This window comes from Schistocerca nitens, chromosome 3, assembly GCF_023898315.1.
Source record: "Schistocerca nitens isolate TAMUIC-IGC-003100 chromosome 3, iqSchNite1.1, whole genome shotgun sequence".
Classification (NCBI taxonomy): Eukaryota; Metazoa; Arthropoda; class Insecta; order Orthoptera; family Acrididae; genus Schistocerca; species Schistocerca nitens.
The window spans coordinates 793021573-793039802 of record NC_064616.1 but is presented as its reverse complement, the minus strand read 5'-3'; the positions used below and the strand labels follow the sequence as shown (position 1 = coordinate 793039802).

At 41.4% G+C, this 18230-nt stretch overlaps 1 protein-coding gene across 7 annotated transcripts in view; it reads right to left on the bottom strand.

Moving 5' to 3' along the window:
• The window catches only part of LOC126248810 (palmitoyltransferase ZDHHC20-B-like), a 344143-nt gene that overhangs the window by 207290 nt on the left and 118623 nt on the right, over positions 1-18230 (bottom strand). The gene's annotated exons all lie outside the window — the stretch shown is intronic.

Genomic DNA, 18230 nt, shown 5'->3' with positions numbered 1-18230 from the left:
GTCAGGTGACACATTATCCAAACCTAACATTTCCTGGAAGATGGATCATTGGATATGGGCACTTTTCGTGGCCTTCAAGGTCCCCGGACCTTATCTCTTTCGATTTTTGCCTGCGGGGATGGTTAAAGGCGAAGTCTACAAAGAAAAAGTAAACCCAAGAACCGATTTGATCGTTTGGATTATGAATAGTGCAGCCCTCATAAAAGGACGCAAAGACGACCTACACGTGGTGTTATCAAGAGAAGTCAAATGTGCATTGTAGTTGGTGGGGGAATTTTTGAAAATCAACTTTGAATGTCCTCGTTGCCTTTGCTTCGAGTTTGTTAGGGTTACGTACTAACAGTTGTATCTCTGTACACAATAAAAAGTGGACGCATTTATATGGAATTTTTTATGCATTTCGTCTGCTAAAATATCTAATATTCCTCCTGAAACACTCTGTATATGGATATATGTGTGGTGTCTGTTCTTTCGGACATGTCCGAAAGAAAATTCTTCATGGCATTCTGCAACGACCTTCGGTCGCAGGGGCTGATAGAGATTTCAGAGCTGCTTGGCTGTGTGAATAAAAGTAGATGCTACGATTTTTGTAGGGTCTACTCTAATTCTGCTTCGTGTACATGCTGATAGAAGATACTATGTAATACTGTGGCTATCTTCCCTAAAGAGATTCTAGGCAGTACACCAGACCCGGTGGTTTCATCTGTTTTCGACCTGTCAGTATACCACTATATTATGTCTCCTGAACGGTGTAGTGGTTCGTTCTTCCACTGCTCCCTGCTTCCAACTGTTACATGGCAAGGTTTATTGAAACAGCTAGAAGTTATTGTATAGTTAGTCGGCATTTCCCCAGCCATCGCCATACTGATTTGGGATTCCGTATATTCTAACTATATCCAGTTATTTACAATTTTTAGCCTTTATGTCCCTGCTGCGGCCTCCATTTTAAGCCACAGGTGTAAGGCGGGCATGTCTAGCCTAATATCCATCCCAAGAGTGGATGTCTTGCTAATTCCGTCCGTTTGTGAAAGAAGGCCAGTCTCTGCACTTTGCGAGACTCCCTAGCAGCCACCTCCTGTTCCACTTTGTTCATATTATATGACAATAAATTATCATTGGTATTTTTGCAGAGGTGTATATCCAGTACGTACTGGGTTTAGACCCCAGTTTACCCTACAGCAGCTTCTAGTGCTTATAAGATTATCTTTCGCAGTGGAATATATTCTTTATGTGAGGTGTTCATAATAGTTTTCCATCCAGGGCTACCTCTAGATACACTACAACCCTCTCTAAAGTTTCATCGAGAAACATAATTTTTCAGTATATGTGCTGGACATGCTTCCCCATAAATAATACTACACCAGTTTTCGTGCGGCTTGTCTTTAAATACTTTTTCACCATGTTCAGTGCACATAGGTTTAACTATACTATCAAATTTTCTAAGTCTTACAGTGAATAAATCGTCTACTTATTCTTTTCAAGAGTAGTCTCTCGCATTCAGCTCATCTAGGAGTTCATTCACCACTAGGTTCTTCATCTCTAACCATTTACTCGAAGGTCGTATTACTAGAACCCCCTCGACATCCAGGAAGATACAGAGAGCATCCAGAAAGGGTAGTGCTTTTTCCACCTTCCCGACAAGTTGGTGAAGTGTTACCTCACATGATTTGCTTCGTAAGTATTATGAAAATGTGGCAGTTCATAGATAAAATTACGTATTCACAACAACAAAAAAGTATGTCGGCAGAAAATAAAAGTGGCATTATGAATTTGGCAGTACCGTAAGGTTTTTCGCTTTGACACTAAGGGTTACTAAAAGTAGCAAGACGAATTTTGCTAGAGCGTTGTCTTACCATTCCCTCATTGAATTTGTATCTGCCTGCTTGTAGTTCTGCTACAAAAGAATTAAAAATCTTGCATTCAGCGAGTCTCGAAAGGCGAACAAAGGCAGCGTGCACCTGACAGGCAAGCACGTTACCTAGGAGCTAGCGAACAGGTGCGGGTCTTTGACGTACTTACTGGCTCAGTAGCCGCTATGGCAAATAAATCGCAACATAAGAGACGAGAGTAGTTGTATTTCCCGTGTGGAACCACTTTCGTTGACTCAAAAGCATTAACTGATATCCTTATGCCACGTCTCAAGAGAAAATCACTTACAGTATTCAATTGAAATGACACGATAATATCAAATGAATTTAGCAGGATAGTTCTGTGCCATCAAGGAAGTAACTCATCGGTCACAGAGTTGCCAAACGTATTCTGCGCTGTTGCCACGTTTCAGTTATAGTGCCAGGAAGGATACCAGCTGATGTGTTCTGTGAGTGACCTCGGAAGTGACTATAGCTTCATCTCAAAGTTGCGGGTGGCAAGGGCCGCAAGATCCTCATTATATGCCCATGAGTCTTATTCGCATTTCTGTAACTAGGTTTAGAGGCTAGAGTGCAATTACTTGTAATACATCGATGCACTGAATGCAAACTAAATGTCATATACTAATAACTGCGACAATTATTTGTGTTTTACTGTCTTAATCGGATCGAAACCTTGAAAGCGTATTCACCAGACGCGATTCACAATTTTGGAGCTTCTCCAGTGGTTGAGTTGGCAATGCCTCTTTGCTGTGCAATATTGTTATTGAGATCACTGTCATTGGCACATCCACCAGAAGACAGGCATGACCTGGCTGATTGTTGTCAGCTTTCCTGACGGATATTCTGCCTTTGCTCGAAACGTGAAGACTTAAGGTGAATTCGAACATTCCATATGGTGAAAATTTGATGTTTCTATTCGTCCAGCCCTAACATACAAATAACAGTTACAATAAGTGGCAGAAAAGCGCCTGTGAACCAACAGTTAAAGATGCAATCATAATCAGTGGAATCTGACAAATTCCATCTGTCATCTGATAATTGTGAAAACTACTTTACCGTCTTCACAGCACCGCAGTATGAACTCAAGGGTTTCATAGAATACCTATACTTAATTTCGTTGTGATCGTTTTCAATGACAGTAGGGGAGCAGCAAAACCATCTGACTTGAAACATACTTTTCCAGTGGGATTTGAATCTTTGGCTACAGTTGCAGTAGCACTTCCAGTGAGGTATCAGGAATGTGAGCAATCACTCTTTGCTAAAGTATAGCCTAGGGCAGAAAGAAGCAGGTTTCCGACAAAGTAAACGATGAGAGACACTGTCGCTGTCACTTATTAAAATGGAATTGTTCAGAAAATTACAACAATATCTAGTGAAATGAGTAGGTTGATGCAGCTCCAGTCTGGCACTATCACTGAGTTGCCAAACGTTTTCCGAATAGCACTTATGATATAAATGTGTGTGTGTGTGTGTGTGTGTGTGTGTGTGTGTGTGTGTGTGTGTGTGTGTGTGTGTGTGTTCTTAGGACATTCCCGAAAGAACAGACACTACGAATCGAAATAGACAGACTTCTTAATCAGTTAAAGATTGAAGGATAGATGTCCAGGCTGTCATGGGCATTAAAATAGAACAACAGCGTCAGATGAAAATTTATGCCTGACAGATTCGAACCCGGATTTACAAAATTTTAATACCAAAACTTCCCCCATCAACCATGGACCTTGCCGTTGGTGGGGAGGCTTGCGTGCCTCAGCGATACAGATGGCCGTACCGTAGGTGCAACCACAACGGAGGGGTATCTGTTGAGAGGCCAGACAAACATGTGGTTCCTGAAGAGGGGCAGCAGCCTTTTCAGTAGTTGCAGGGGCAACAGTCTGGATGATTGACTGATCTGGCCTTGTAACATTAACCAAAACGGCCTTGCTGTGCTGGTACTGCGAACGGCTGAAAGCAAGGGGAAACTACGGCCGTAATTTTTCCCGAGGGCATGCAGCTTTACTGTATGATTAAATGATGATGGCGTCCTCTTGGGTAAAATATTCCGGAGGTAAAATAGTCCCCCATTCGGATCTCCGGGCGGGGACTACTCAAGAGGACGTCGTTATCAGGAGAAAGAAAACTGGCATTCTACGGATCGGAGCGTGGAATGTCAGATCCCTTAATCGGGCAGGTAGGTTAGAAAATTTAAAAAGGGAAATGGATAGGTTAAAGTTAGATATAGTGGGAATTAGTGAAGTTCGGTGGCAGGAGGAACAAGACTTTTGGTCAGGTGATTACAGGGTTATAAATACAAAATCAAATAGGGGTAATGCAGGAGTAGGTTTAATAATGAATAAAAAAATAGGAGTGCGGGTTAGCTACTACAAACAGCATAGTGAACGCATTATTGTGGCCAAGATAGACACAAAGCCCATGCCTACTACATTAGTACAAGTTTATATGCCAACTAGCTCTGCAGATGATGAAGAAATTGATGAAATGTATGACGAGATAAAAGAAATTATTCAGGTAGTGAAGGGAGACGAAAATTTAATAGTCATGGGTGACTGGAATTCGTCAGTAGGAAAAGGGAGAGAAGGCAACATAGTAGGTGAATATGGATTGGGGGGAAGAAATGAAAGAGGAAGCCGCCTTGTAGAATTTTGCACAGAGCATAACTTAATCATAGCTAACACTTGGTTCAAGAATCATAAAAGAAGGTTGTATACCTGGAAGAATCCTGGAGATACTAATACGTATCAGATAGATTATATAATGGTAAGACAGAGATTTAGGAACCAGGTTTTAAATTGTAAGACATTTCCAGGGTCAGATGTGGACACTGATCACAATCTATTGGTTATGAACTGTAGATTAAAACTGAAGAAACTGCAAAAAGTTGGGAATTTAAGGAGATGGGACCTGGATAAACTGAAAGAACCAGAGGTTGTACATAGTTTCAGGGAGAGCATAAGGGAACAATTGACAGGAATGGGGGAAAGAAATACAGTAGAAGAAGAATAGGTAGCTTTGAGAGATGAAGTAGTGAAGGCAGCAGAGGACCTAGTAGGTAAAAAGACGAGGGCTAGTAGAAATCCTTGGGTAACAGAAGAAATACTGAATTTAATTGATGAAAGGAGAAAATATAAAAATGCAGTAAATGAAGCAGGCAAAAAGGAAAACAAACGTCTCAAAAATGAGATCGACAGGAAGTGCAAAATGGCTAAGCAGGGATGGCTAGAGGACAAATGTAAGGATGTAGAGGGTTATCTCACTAGGGGTAAGATAGATACTGCCTACAGGAAAATTAATGAGACCTTTGGAGAAAAGAGAACCACTTGTATGAAAATCAAGAGCTCAGATGGAAACCCAGTTCTAAGCAAAGAAGGGAAAGCAGAAAGGTGGAGGGAGTATATAGAGAGTCTATACAACGGCGATGTACTTGAGGACAATATTATGGAAATGGAAGAGGATGTAGATGAAGATGAAATGGGAGATACGATACTGTGTGAAGAGTTTGACAGAGCACTGAAAGACCTGAGTCGAAACAAGGCCCCGGGAGTAGACAACATTCCATTAGAACTACTGACGGGAGAGCCAGTCCTGACAAAACTCTACCATCTGGCGAGCAAGATGTATGAGACAGGCGAAATACCCTCAGACTTCAAGAAGAATATAATAATTCCGATCCCAAAGAAAGCAGGTGTTGACAGATGTGAAAATTACCGAACAATCAGTTTAATAAGTCACGGGTGCAAAATACTAACACGTATTCTCTACAGACGAATGGAAAAACTGGTAGAAGCTGACCTCGTGGAAGATCATTTTGGATTCCGTAGAAATATTGGAACACGTGAGGCAATACTGACCCTACGACTTATCTTAGAAGCTAGATTAAGGAAAGGCAAACCTACGTTTCTAGCATTTGTAGACTTAGAGAAAGCTTTTGACAATGTTGACTGGAATATTCTCTTTCAAATTCTGAAGGTGGCAGGGGTAAAATACAGGGAGCGAAAGGCTATTTACAATTTGCACTGAAACCAAATGGCAGTTTTTAAGAGTCGAGGGGCATAAAAGGGAAGCAGCGGTTGGGAAGGGAGTGAGACAGGGTTGTAGCCTATCTTCGATGTTATTCAATCTGTATATTGAGCAAGCAGTAAACGAAACAAAAGAAAAATTCGGTGTAGGAATGAAAACCCATGGAGAAGAAATAAAAACTTTGAGGTTCGCCGATGATATTGTAATTCTGTCAGAGACAGCAAAGGACTTGGAAGAGCAGTTGAACGGAATGGACAGTGTCTTGAAAAGAGGATATAAGATGAACATCAACAAAAGCAAAACGAGGATAATGGAATGCAGTCAAATTAAATCGGGTGATGCTGAGGGGATTAGATTAGGAAATGAGACACTTAAAGTAGTAAAGGAGTTTTGCTATTTAGGGAGTAAAATAACTGATGATGGTCGAAGTAGAGAGGATATAAAATGTAGACTGGCAATGGCAAGGAAATCGTTTCTGAAGAAGAGAAATTTGTCAACATCGAGTATAGATTTAAGTGTCAGGAAGTCGTTTCTGAAAGTATTTGTATGGAGTGTAGCCATGTATGGAAGTGAAACATGGACGATAACCAGTTTGGACAAGAAGAGAATAGAAGCTTTCGAAATGTGGTGCTACAGAAGAATGCTGAAGATAAGGTGGGTAGATCACGTAACTAATGAGGAGGTATTGAATAGGATTGGGGAGAAGAGAAGTTTGTGGCACAACTTGACCAGAAGAAGGGATCGGTTGGTAGGACATGTTCTGAGGCATCAAGGGATCACAAATTTAGCATTGGAGGGTAGCGTGGAGGGTAAAATCGTAGAGGGAGACCAAGAGATCAATACACTAAGCAGATTCAGAAGGATGTAGGTTGCAGTAGGTACTGGGAGATGAAGATGCTTGCACAGGATAGAGTAGCATGGAGAGCTGCATCAAACCAGTCTCAGGACTGAAGACCACAACAACAACAATACCAAAACACTGCATCTCGGTTCTTACAATAGTGCAATAGGTGCGCACTGGTTAGATGTAACTGAAGAGACTCCAACTCGGATTGTTGTTAAGGGCGAATCCCAAGCTCATGGCCACGAACAATTGGGAGCGGAAACTTAATGTCATCAGAACCTTGTTGAAGGACCATGACATGCGATCGTTAGACCGACTGCACAAAGTTCAGATTATAAATATATACATACTTAGAAAAATATACTACGTCGGAGCAGTCTTACCGATACTGCAGGTCACTGCACATAAAAATATAAGCTGTAGCCTCTTGGTATGTATGGAAACAAAATATCATCAAAGTATCCTTCGACACGGCGACTTCGCAGAGGCAAAACGGAGGACTTGGAATTAAAGACGTGCTTTTAAACTAATACACGCCACTAAGACAGGCATCACGAAACTTCTGTTCCTCTCGTTAGATCCTGGGGATAGGAACCCTCCTGTTAATGTAGCATGCCAGCCTAGATTACGCCCGAAAGTACTATGGCGTTTGGAGCTGTATAAGACTTCCACGAGCAAAAACCAACACTAGAACCGTTTATGATTATATTACCAGACATCGTCTTCACAAACCAATTCCGGTAACTTAACCTACAAAAACTGGAGGAACGTCTGGAAAAATATCAACAGTAAAATTATACCAACTAGAGTAAGTGCCGTATGGTGCCACTTTGTAAACGAAACCATACCCACAGCGGAACGATTATGTATAATCAAATTGAGACCATCTCCATACGGCGACAAATGACGGCTTGTAGAAACTGTAGCGCACATCTTCTCATGTGAAAATAGAATCAGAATTTGGAACTGCGCTACGAAGAAGTTAGCACTGTCAATAGAATCGCTGAAAGACAAATACCGATAACTGAAGCTTTACAACCCGACTGGAAATGTTACCCGTCCGCAAAGAATAACAGTTATTCGTGGCTTCTGGGACAGTTTGTGTTTTACGTCATAACAAACAAAACTTAGTAGAGTACACGTTCTATATTGCAGTAGAACATTTTAAGCTGAAGAAGAATAACAAATATAAGGAATGGTTTTAAATTTTTTATCTATTGCTTTATGTGGGCTACAAAGAGGTGGGCAGTTTTATTCATTAGAAGAGGAATACTATTATTTCACTTTTTTTATTCCTGGAATATTCTTTTACGTTGGATCTAAAATCAGAACTGTTCTAATTTGGCAAAACCCCACCGGCTCCGAAATATCTTTTATTTGTTGAAAAATATATGGCTTCCTTACAGACCTCATATGCATCCAGTGCATAATAAATTAAAATGTGCATACATTTCTGAATGAATGTTTGTTATGTATTTTTCCTTCACCCTTTCCATTGCTTTAAGATATGTTCTACAAGGAACGCACGCCATTGGAGGCGCCAATCTGTAATTTATTTTACCTAAATTACTACTTCAGTTTTGTTCTACAATTTAAAAGAATATACGGGTACAAACATGGAATACATGGGAATAATGCAGCTGTCCAGTGCCAGGTATGGGAGAGGCATTGAGGCCAGGCCTCGGATCTTCGACCCCTGCCGTCTTTGCCTCCGCCTACCTGGTGCTGAAAGTTTTCTCAAACATTAAAAAAAAAAAAAAATTGTCCAGTGATCAGAACGTCTGTCTAGTAAGCAGGAGGTCTGGGTTCGAAGCCCAGTCGGTCACAAATTTTCATCTGCCGTCGTTGCTGTATTTCAACGCGCTGTGACAGTGTGCTCGTCGGTCCTTCGATATTTAAGATGCATTGTTTTTTGAGGCAATAGAGGTGACTTGCGAACATTTGACTTGCCATCAATGTAACAGGACTTCAACGGCATCCAACCCTTAGTCATACCTTTATGCCGGCGCTAACCCATGTCATATACATGCGAATTAGATTGTAGTTCATATTTAGTCAAATAGCGAATGGTCAGTATACAAGTATGCAGGCCTGGGTGGCCGAGCGGTTCCAGGCGCTACAGTCGGGAACCGCCCGACCGCTACGGTCGCAGGTTCGAATCCTCTCTCGGACATGGATGTGTCTGAGGTCCTTAGGTTAGTTAGGTTTAAGTAATTCTAAGTGCTAGCGGACTGATAACCTCAGAAGTTAAGTCCCATAGTGCTCAGAGCCATTTGAACCATATCTGAAGTATACGAGTATTTACGAACATTACAAGCAGGTTTGCAGCGAACTGATCACTTAACCAAGTGCAACATGGAGTACCTGTGTAATGAGTCATTCCAGCTGCATAGCTGAGGGTAAGATTTGTTAAGCATTTCATTGCAGAATTAATGTAATACTCGCACGATAATCTCTGCAGTCATACTGTATTAGGAGCCCGCGATTGGAGTACTATGTTCGTTAAATCGGATTACTCAAGCTGAGGCCAAATAAAGACAAGCGACGACGCCACAACCCTATCTTTACTTAAGTAGGTAGTCAGCGCTAAATTATGTGCGCCACCATTAATGTTACTGTAAGCAGTTTGACAGCACAACACCACCACAACTACTGACAACCTGAACCATTATCATCACGCAGTTGTGACTCTCAGTGATTACAGGTTGCTGATGTTTGTCAAGAATAGCGGAAAGGGCCTCTGAAGTTCCATTTGCATTACGACTAGGACGGAGAGAATGCTAAATAACAGTAATAGGTCACCCAGCGAAGAGAAGAGTCCACGTATTGTCTCAAGTTCTTGCAGTTTGATATTAATGCAGTTCCCGATAGTTTCACACTAACGGGTTCTTTTGGCTATCGAAATACTCATATGGGAATCATAAAAGTGTAATTGCTAGAACGCTCAACTACCTTAATAACAACTCATTCTGGATTGAACACGACTCGGAAAGCGACGTCAATTTGACGTTTTCAGACATCTCCTGACGTCTCACTGAATGAAGTCTGAAATGCACGCACAGTTGTGTTGCCTGCCGCAAGGATTCTGTGAAGTGTTGTGGCAGCTGGCAGTCATTGCTGAATACACACATGTGCAAATATCCTCACTGCTCTAGCTGAACTCGTCTTTGTTGCATTTTTTCCATACCGTAATTAGCACAATAACATAAGGCTTGTTCTGCTGAAGAACTTGATGCCCACAAGTCCTTAAGTAAGAATCTCCTAGCGGGAGTAATACATGAAAGGAAACAGACTGTTGGACAAAAGAATGGACAGCTCCCTGCTTTTGGCGTTTCCGATAGCGCCTACGATAAGAATCTGGTGTCATATTATGCTTCAGAACTCTAAACTGTTTATTTTCTTACTTCATACTAAAACAAAAGTTGTGATATGAGAAGAGGAAATGACGTATATGCTTCTCAGGAACTTTAGTTTTTCGTGTTTATTTTCTCACTTCATATTAAAACAAGGGCGTTAATATGAGAAGAGGAAATGAAATATACGCTTCCAAGACATAATATTTCTTGTGTGCTATTACTGCATACATGAAAGCCCTGCAATTAATTTTTGCATGTTGGATAAATTTTGATATCACCTCACATTCCTTTGTGAGAAGGTTCCTATTTTCTTGGGATTCAAATAGAGTGGACATTTCATCACTGGTTAATATTCTGATGACTAATGACACGATACCCGTTGCAATTGCTCCATGGCACCTGTGAGTAGTCTCTCACGTTGGTTACTATAAGAACACGCAGGCAGTGATATCCGCTCACTGCAGTCAGAGCAAAGGTGATTTCTTTCTGTTTAGGGCGAAGCGTCTGCTGCAGTGTCCACGCTCAGCCAACATAAACAAATCGCGGCGGCATTGGGCACTGCTAATCGCTGCACTTGTCGGGAGCCTCGACAACAAGAGCGCACTGTCTCTGCTAACGATACTATGGAGGTAATACATCTTACTTAACGTAATACGCAGGACGTGGGATGGGTAAAAATTCAGTTTGTAACTTCCCATCGCATTAAAATACTTTACAGTCATATTTGATGCAATATTTATTGTTGGTTGTCTCTCTAATGTTAATAGTATTGATTCAGATTGTGCGTTAACACGACAACACACACACACACACACACACACACACACACACACACATTGATTCCAGTGAGGGTGACAACTACTGTGTGTTGAACAACACATGCACCAGTCAGTTCCTCAGTTGGCGTCGAGTGGATGAGATTTTTCAATTACCTTGCATTGCAAGAATTGTAAGGAGGGGACTGAAAGTATATGGACTTGTTGTATGCTAAAGAGCTGCGACAAAGCAAAGCTTGACCGATTATCAGATAATTGTCCACATGGACTTTGTGGACGAGTATACTTTTAGTAACCAACCCACCCACGATCATTACGTAAGATTTCTCGAGGGCGTAGGGGAATTGATTTCATTAAGTCGTCGACAGTGTGGCGTGATGGTTTAATTCCCACCATACGTTTTCTATATTCGTCCTAAGGTCGGTTGCATTTGTAGGGACACATGACAATGACCTTGTTACCTCTGCCCACATATTCTCTATCTGGTTGATGTTCGGTGATCGTGGAACAAACGGCAACAGTCTTGGCCCTGAAACCAATCTCGCACTGCCCTGCTATGATGGATGGGTCTCTGCTCCTGTAAATAAACTGTAATCTCGTTAGTTCATATATTTATATTTAAATAACGTATTTGTAATAAGCACATTGGATTATTATTTTCCAAAGTGTTTAAGAATTCAGGCCCTGTCATAGATAAGTGATCTGAATTCAACAGTCCGATTAAGAATATGGTTCACCCAGTCTATCATATGATGAGAGTCGTAGTCGGATATCCACATTAAGACTGACTGGCTGAATCCGATTAGGACGATCTTGTATCGAAATGAAATTACAGAAATCGGATAATTTGAACGTCTGTATTGCAACAATGCTGCGCACATAAATTCCTATGATGGAGGAACAGCTAGCAACTGTCTAAGAAAAAGTGAGAAATATGTCGACTAGCAGCAATGTAACGTAATTATAACCCATATTAATCTGATGGACATATTGAATCGAACAATACACATCTATTTCAGTGGAGGGAAGATACTCCATATCAGATTTGCTGATGACATAATAATAATAATAATAATAATAATAATAATACTAGCAAATACAGAATACCCCAGAAGACATGACAATGTAGCAAAAATAATACATCAACAGCTTGCCTTACAACATAAACTTATAAAACAACATGTTCCCACATACAAGTATGCACCACAAAATGTACTGGAGAACGATGAATACAAATTATACTGGAACAGAACCATTATAACAGATAAAACAACACCACATAACAAACCTGACATCATACTCACCAATAAAAAGAAGAAATTAACACAACTAATCGAAGTATCCATACCCAATACAACAAATATACAAAAGAAAACAGGAGAAAAAATTGAAAAATACATCCAACTGGCTGAGGAAGTCAAGGACATGTGGCATCAGGATAAAGTTGACATTATACCAATTATACTATCAACTACAGGAGTCATACAACACAATATCCACCAGTACATCAATGCAATACAGCTACATCCAAACTTATATATACAACTACAGAAATCTGTAATTATTGACACTTGTTCAATTACCCGAAAGTTCCTAAATGCAATGTAACATATACCGTACAGTTAAAAGGAAGTCACGCTTGATCAAGGTCCGCGTCACCTTCCATTTTTAACCAGAAATAACGTCTGAGACAAGAAAGAAATAATAATAATAATAATAATAATAATAATAATAATAATAATCCCGTGTGGCCGATAGGGGAAACCCTCCCCCACATGGGTGGTACCGAGGAAATCAAATACTTGGGGTGAACGAAATACTAACACAATCCTGAACGGCTACTCAATCCGTTGAACCCAAAACCCAGACACATCTGAGTGAAAATCACCGCTACTCCGGTCACGGTCTGTTATCTCAATGAGCTTGGCTAAAAATATTTGCTTCCAAAGGCTTCAACACCCTCTGGTCCTGTCTGGTCCCGGTATCACCCAGGCCAAACCAATGAAACACAAGAAAACATGAACTATGCAAGCAAAGGTAACTTTACCACAGGTGGTACACAACCTGGCCACCGATAGGCGGCAGTTGGATTTTCGCACTCTGGGGAGTCCAGGTTAGCACGGCAGAGAATATCGAAGATCTCTGGTAAATTTCTCTACAAGCAGAAAACATTCATTTAAAAACTAAACATCGATACATTGATGCAAACAAGAAACCTCAATAATCTCACAAAAGAAATCGTCCGCCAAAAAATTCTCATCCTTGCTCTTCAAGAACCGCGATTAATTGACAATTAAAACTTGCATTACGGAAACCACGGCATCTTCAAGAGCAAAATACAACAAAAGGTAGCGAAAGGCGTGCCAATCTTCGGCACTACATTTCTCGAACACAGATCTATCATCAACTCTGTCAAAGAAATCGCATCCATCAACAATCGGCTTATGACTATGCTCATTCAGAGCCCCTATAAAAGATATACACTCGAAAATACTATGAGCAAAATTCACCAAGATGACGTGAAAATACTAATGGGAGACTTCAACTCTCTATTTGGGACAGAAAAAACCTGTAGAAAAATCATTGGTACAAATTCAACACACCGAAACGCTTAGACCAACGGCACACGTCTGACTGACATTTGCCAACAATTCAACCACAAAAGAATGTCTTCCCACTTTAGGAAGTAGCCTGTTCGCAAGAAACATGTTTGGCTACCAGGTGCAAGCTGCTTTCGTTCGCCTTTCGAGACTCGCTGAAAGCCAGATTTTTAATTCTTTTGTAGCAGAGCTACAAACAGGCAGATACAAACGCAATAAGGGAATCGTAAGACAACGCTCGAGCAAAATGCGCCTTGCTACTTTCAGTAACCCTTAGTGTCAGAGCGAAAACCTTACGGTACTGCCAAATTCATAATGACGACATATTTGTTGTTGTTGTGAATACATAATTTTATCTATGAAATGCCACATTTTCATAATAATTGCGAATGATACAGGAAATGAAGTAAATACAGATCTTTTCGAAGTCAAAAGTCGGTAATGTCCTACTAATTCGTGTTAAAATAGGCTCAATCGTGTTACAGATACTTAATGCTTTATTAAGATAGTCTGCCGTCGTGATGTTTCTGTAGTAAGCTGAATTTAATTTGTATTAGTACAGTGAATATTTTAATTGGATTTTCCATTAGTTTACTAAACGCAACAGTAATCATCAAAGAGAAATTAATCAGCAAAAGAATTTTCTTTCACGATATCTAAAACGATCTGACAATGCTAAAGTTGTTTACAAATTCTACGCCAGTAGAAACCTACTGGTTCCAACGATATCATTATACCAGAGTAGTTTTAAGAGTATTTTCGTCTAGAAATGAATTGCGTTGACGGATGATCGATCCAGAGCGGGGAAGGTAAAACTTTACGAATATATGACGAGAGGGACAAGTGCTTGAGAGAGGACTTCTCTATCAATACAAGTGCCTGAGAGACGACTTTAATTTCAATCTCCTGGATAGTTTTGTTTATCAAATCAAGAAGTGCGTTATCATGCAGTAGCACATGTGATGTAGTTGTGTTGCTCGATTTTCTTACGCTGAGGCCGAAAGGTGTCTCAGTTGTTGGCAACAAATTCCAGCTGTGTTGCACACAGCCCTTGGGTCAGAATTCGTAGCCCAAAACACACTTTTGGAGCTATCAGATGTAGAATATTATGTTCACACTACTCTTTGCTCATGTCTTTTGGAGGGGCTCAGCCTTTCATTTCTTCTTAGGGAGTTTACGATAAAGGCATCATAACACGTCACCAGTAACAGTACTGCACACGAAAGCTCAATGAGCGACCTGATGACGTTCAATAATAGTCACTCCGTTGATTTTTGTTGTTTCGAATTAGAGCATGCAGTACTCCTACACCAGACTTCTGAACTTTGCCTGTTGAATGCAAATGTCGCATGATGGTAAAATAGTAATCTAACACACATATCAGTAGTCGAGACTTCCTTAATGTGGAAAATCATTCATGCCAGAACGATCTTTGTTGAAACAAGAATATCTTTTTCTGGCGTATTTTTCCCAAAAGCACTCGCTCCACACACAATTCAAATCTTTCTAGCTGCCTCCTCTGCATTCACCCCTCTGTTATACCAAAAGTAAACGTTGTGTTGTAGATGTTACACCTATTTCCACTTGCGACTCAATTTTACAATGCTTAACTGTAGTTCATGATTTTCAAGTTTGCAAAATCCATTGCTTAACTGCCAGATAATAACTAGAACTTCAAATTCGAAAATGACAGTTGAGACACACACTGACAGCGTCGCGACGCGTTCACCTAGGCGGCGCCGGATTTCAGGCGGCGGGAGGCGTCTGGCCGGTGGCCGGTGGCCGGTAGCCGCTGCAGCGCGAGGAAACGCTCGAGCGTAAGCTGTTATGATCGCGGCGCAGCCACGAGCTATCCTGCGGAATTGTTTCTGGAATACTTGTTATTGCTGGTGGGTAGAATGTTAAGCGAATTATCTTCGATGTTCAGTCAGACTCATAACTTTAGACCGACTGTGGTTAAAAAAAAAAAAAAATACAGTTGGACGCGAACAGGCGACTATAAGTTTAGAACGCACGACGCTTGCCACTAGACCACGGGCTCACATAGTCCAACAACGTCTCGGAAGTAGATAACACTTCCTCCTGACACTTCCGCATCTTACAGTGTTGCCAGATTGTGCAGATCGCCGGACTTAAGGGTTGTCAGGGGCGGTCAGTTTTATTGGCCACCTTAAGTGAATGACTCGGACTTAGTCTCTGTGGCTGCCGGCCGGCGGTCAGTTTTATTGTCTAAGACTGTACCATGAATATCAGGGAACCGATAAAACATCAAATCTCCAACATCACTGTGGCCGGAAAAAGATCCTGCAAGAATGGGACCAATGAGAGCTACAACTGAAGAGAATCGTTCAACGTGACAGAAGTGCAGCCCTTCCGCAAATTGCTGCAGATTTGAATGCTGCACAATCAACAAGTGTCAGCATATGGACCATTCAATGAAACATCATTGATATGGACTTTCAGAGCCGAAGGCCCACTCGTGTACTCTTGTTGACACAAAGCTTTATGCCTCACCCAGGTCCATCAACACTGACATTGGACTGTTGATGACTGGAAACATGTCGCCCGGTCCGACTAGTCTCGTTTCAAATTGTATTTGGCAGATGGATATGTACGGGTATGGAGACAATGTCATGAATCCATGGACCCTGCATGTCAGCAAGGGACTGTTCAAGCAGGTGAAGGCTCTGTAGTGGTGTGGGGTGTGTGCAGTTGGAGTGATATGAGACCCCTGATATGTCTAGATACAACTGACATGTGACACATACGTAAGTATCCTGCCTGATCACCTACATCCATTCATGTCTATTGTGCATTCTGACGGACTTGGGAAATTCCAACAGAACAATGCGACACCCCACACATCCAAAATTGCTACAGAGTGGCTCCAGGAACACTCTTCTAACCAAACTCCCCAGTCCTGAACATTTTTGAGCATATCTGGGATGCCTTCCAACATGCTGTTCAGAAGAGAGCTCTACCCCCTCGTTTTCTTATGGATTTAACACACACACACACACACACACACACACACACACACACACACGTGCCAGAACCAGGAAGAGATTAGGTGCCATGAGGCTCTGATGGGCGACCGAGGAGGGGGAGGGGGGAGGGGGGGAGTGAGAGCAGAGAAGTAGAGGGGGAAGTGGGATGAGACAATTAGAGGGGGTGAAAGGATTTACAGGTATGTTGACAGGATAGAAGACGTGTAGTACTGGAGTAGGAGCATGGAAGGGGATAGGTAGCTGGGAGAAATGGACTAGCAAAAGTTTAGGCCAGTGGGGGTTGTGGAGGGGAAAAATAAATAAATAAATAAAAATAAAAAAGGGGGGGAGCAGTGGAGTATTCAAACCTGCAAACTCAGAAAATCTGGTGTTGGTAGGAGGAATACAGACAGCACTGCTTGTGAAGCACATAAGTGAAGCACATAATGTTGCTTGGCATGTCCCTGAACTGGGTGGCCCAGATGTCCCTTGGCCACAGTTTGGCAGCAGCAATTCTTGCAGACAGACAGTTTATTAGTTGTCATGCTCATTTAGAAAGTAGCACAGTGGTTTCAGTTTGGCAGATCATGTGTCTTTCTTGGATGGGATAGGAGATGCCTGTGACAGGACTGGAGTAGGTGGTAGCAGGATGATGTATGAGACAGGTCTTCCTACTAGGTCTATTGCAGGGATATGAGCCATGGGGGCAAGAGATTTGGAGCAGTGTTGGCGTAGGATGGGCAAAGATATTGTGTAAGTTCAGGGGGGAGGGGAGCAACAGAATACCACTGTGGGAGGGGTGAAGAGGGTATTCATTATTTCAGAGCATGATGACAGGTGACAGGTAGTTCATTTGTTCCAGTCCTGAGTGGTATTGTGTCACGAGAAGAGTGCTCAGTGGGTATACAGGAAGCAGTACGTGACTTTGATAGACAAAGCATGGGATATCTGTTTCTGGAAATGGTTATGAGGGTAATGTTGGCCAGTGACTAGGCTGTATGGAAAGGACTTCTTGGTACAGAATGGGTGGCATCTGTCAACATGGAGGTACAGTTGCTAGTTAGTACTGGACAGATGTGTTGACATTGACATTGCCATCCTTGAGGTGGAGGTCAACATCGAGGAAGGTAGCATGATGGGTTGAGGTCGACCAGGTGAAGTGAATGGGAGAGCAGGTATTGGGGTTCTGGAGGAATGTTACTTATTTATTTATTTATTTATTTGCAAGTCAAGTTCAGTAGGACCAAATTGAGGAGCAGATCTACAATGGCATGGTACACGTCACTACATGAAATTACAACATAAAAATAAACTGTTAATGAACCAGAAAAAAGTCAGGCCACAAGTTTAAGTAAACGCAATCAACAATACAAAAAGAATCAGCTTAATTTTTCAAGGACCTCCTCGAAAGAATAGGAGTGACCCATGAGGAAACTCTTCAGTTTAGATTTGAAAGTGCGTGGATTACTGCTAAGATTTTTGAATTTGAGTGGTAGCTTATTGACAATGAATGCAGCAGTGTATTGCACACCTTTCTGCACAAGAGTTAAGGAAGTCTGATCCAAATACAGGTTTGATTTCTGCCGAGTATTAAGTGACTGAAAGCTGTTTATTCTTGGTAGTAAGCTAATATTGTTAACAAGAAATGACAGTAAGGGATATGTCAAACTACACAGACTTGTGAACAGGGGTCGACAAGAGATTTGTGAACTTACACCACTTATTGCCCTAACCACACTTCCCTTTTAGCGTGGGAAGAGTTACCCCAAAATATATTAC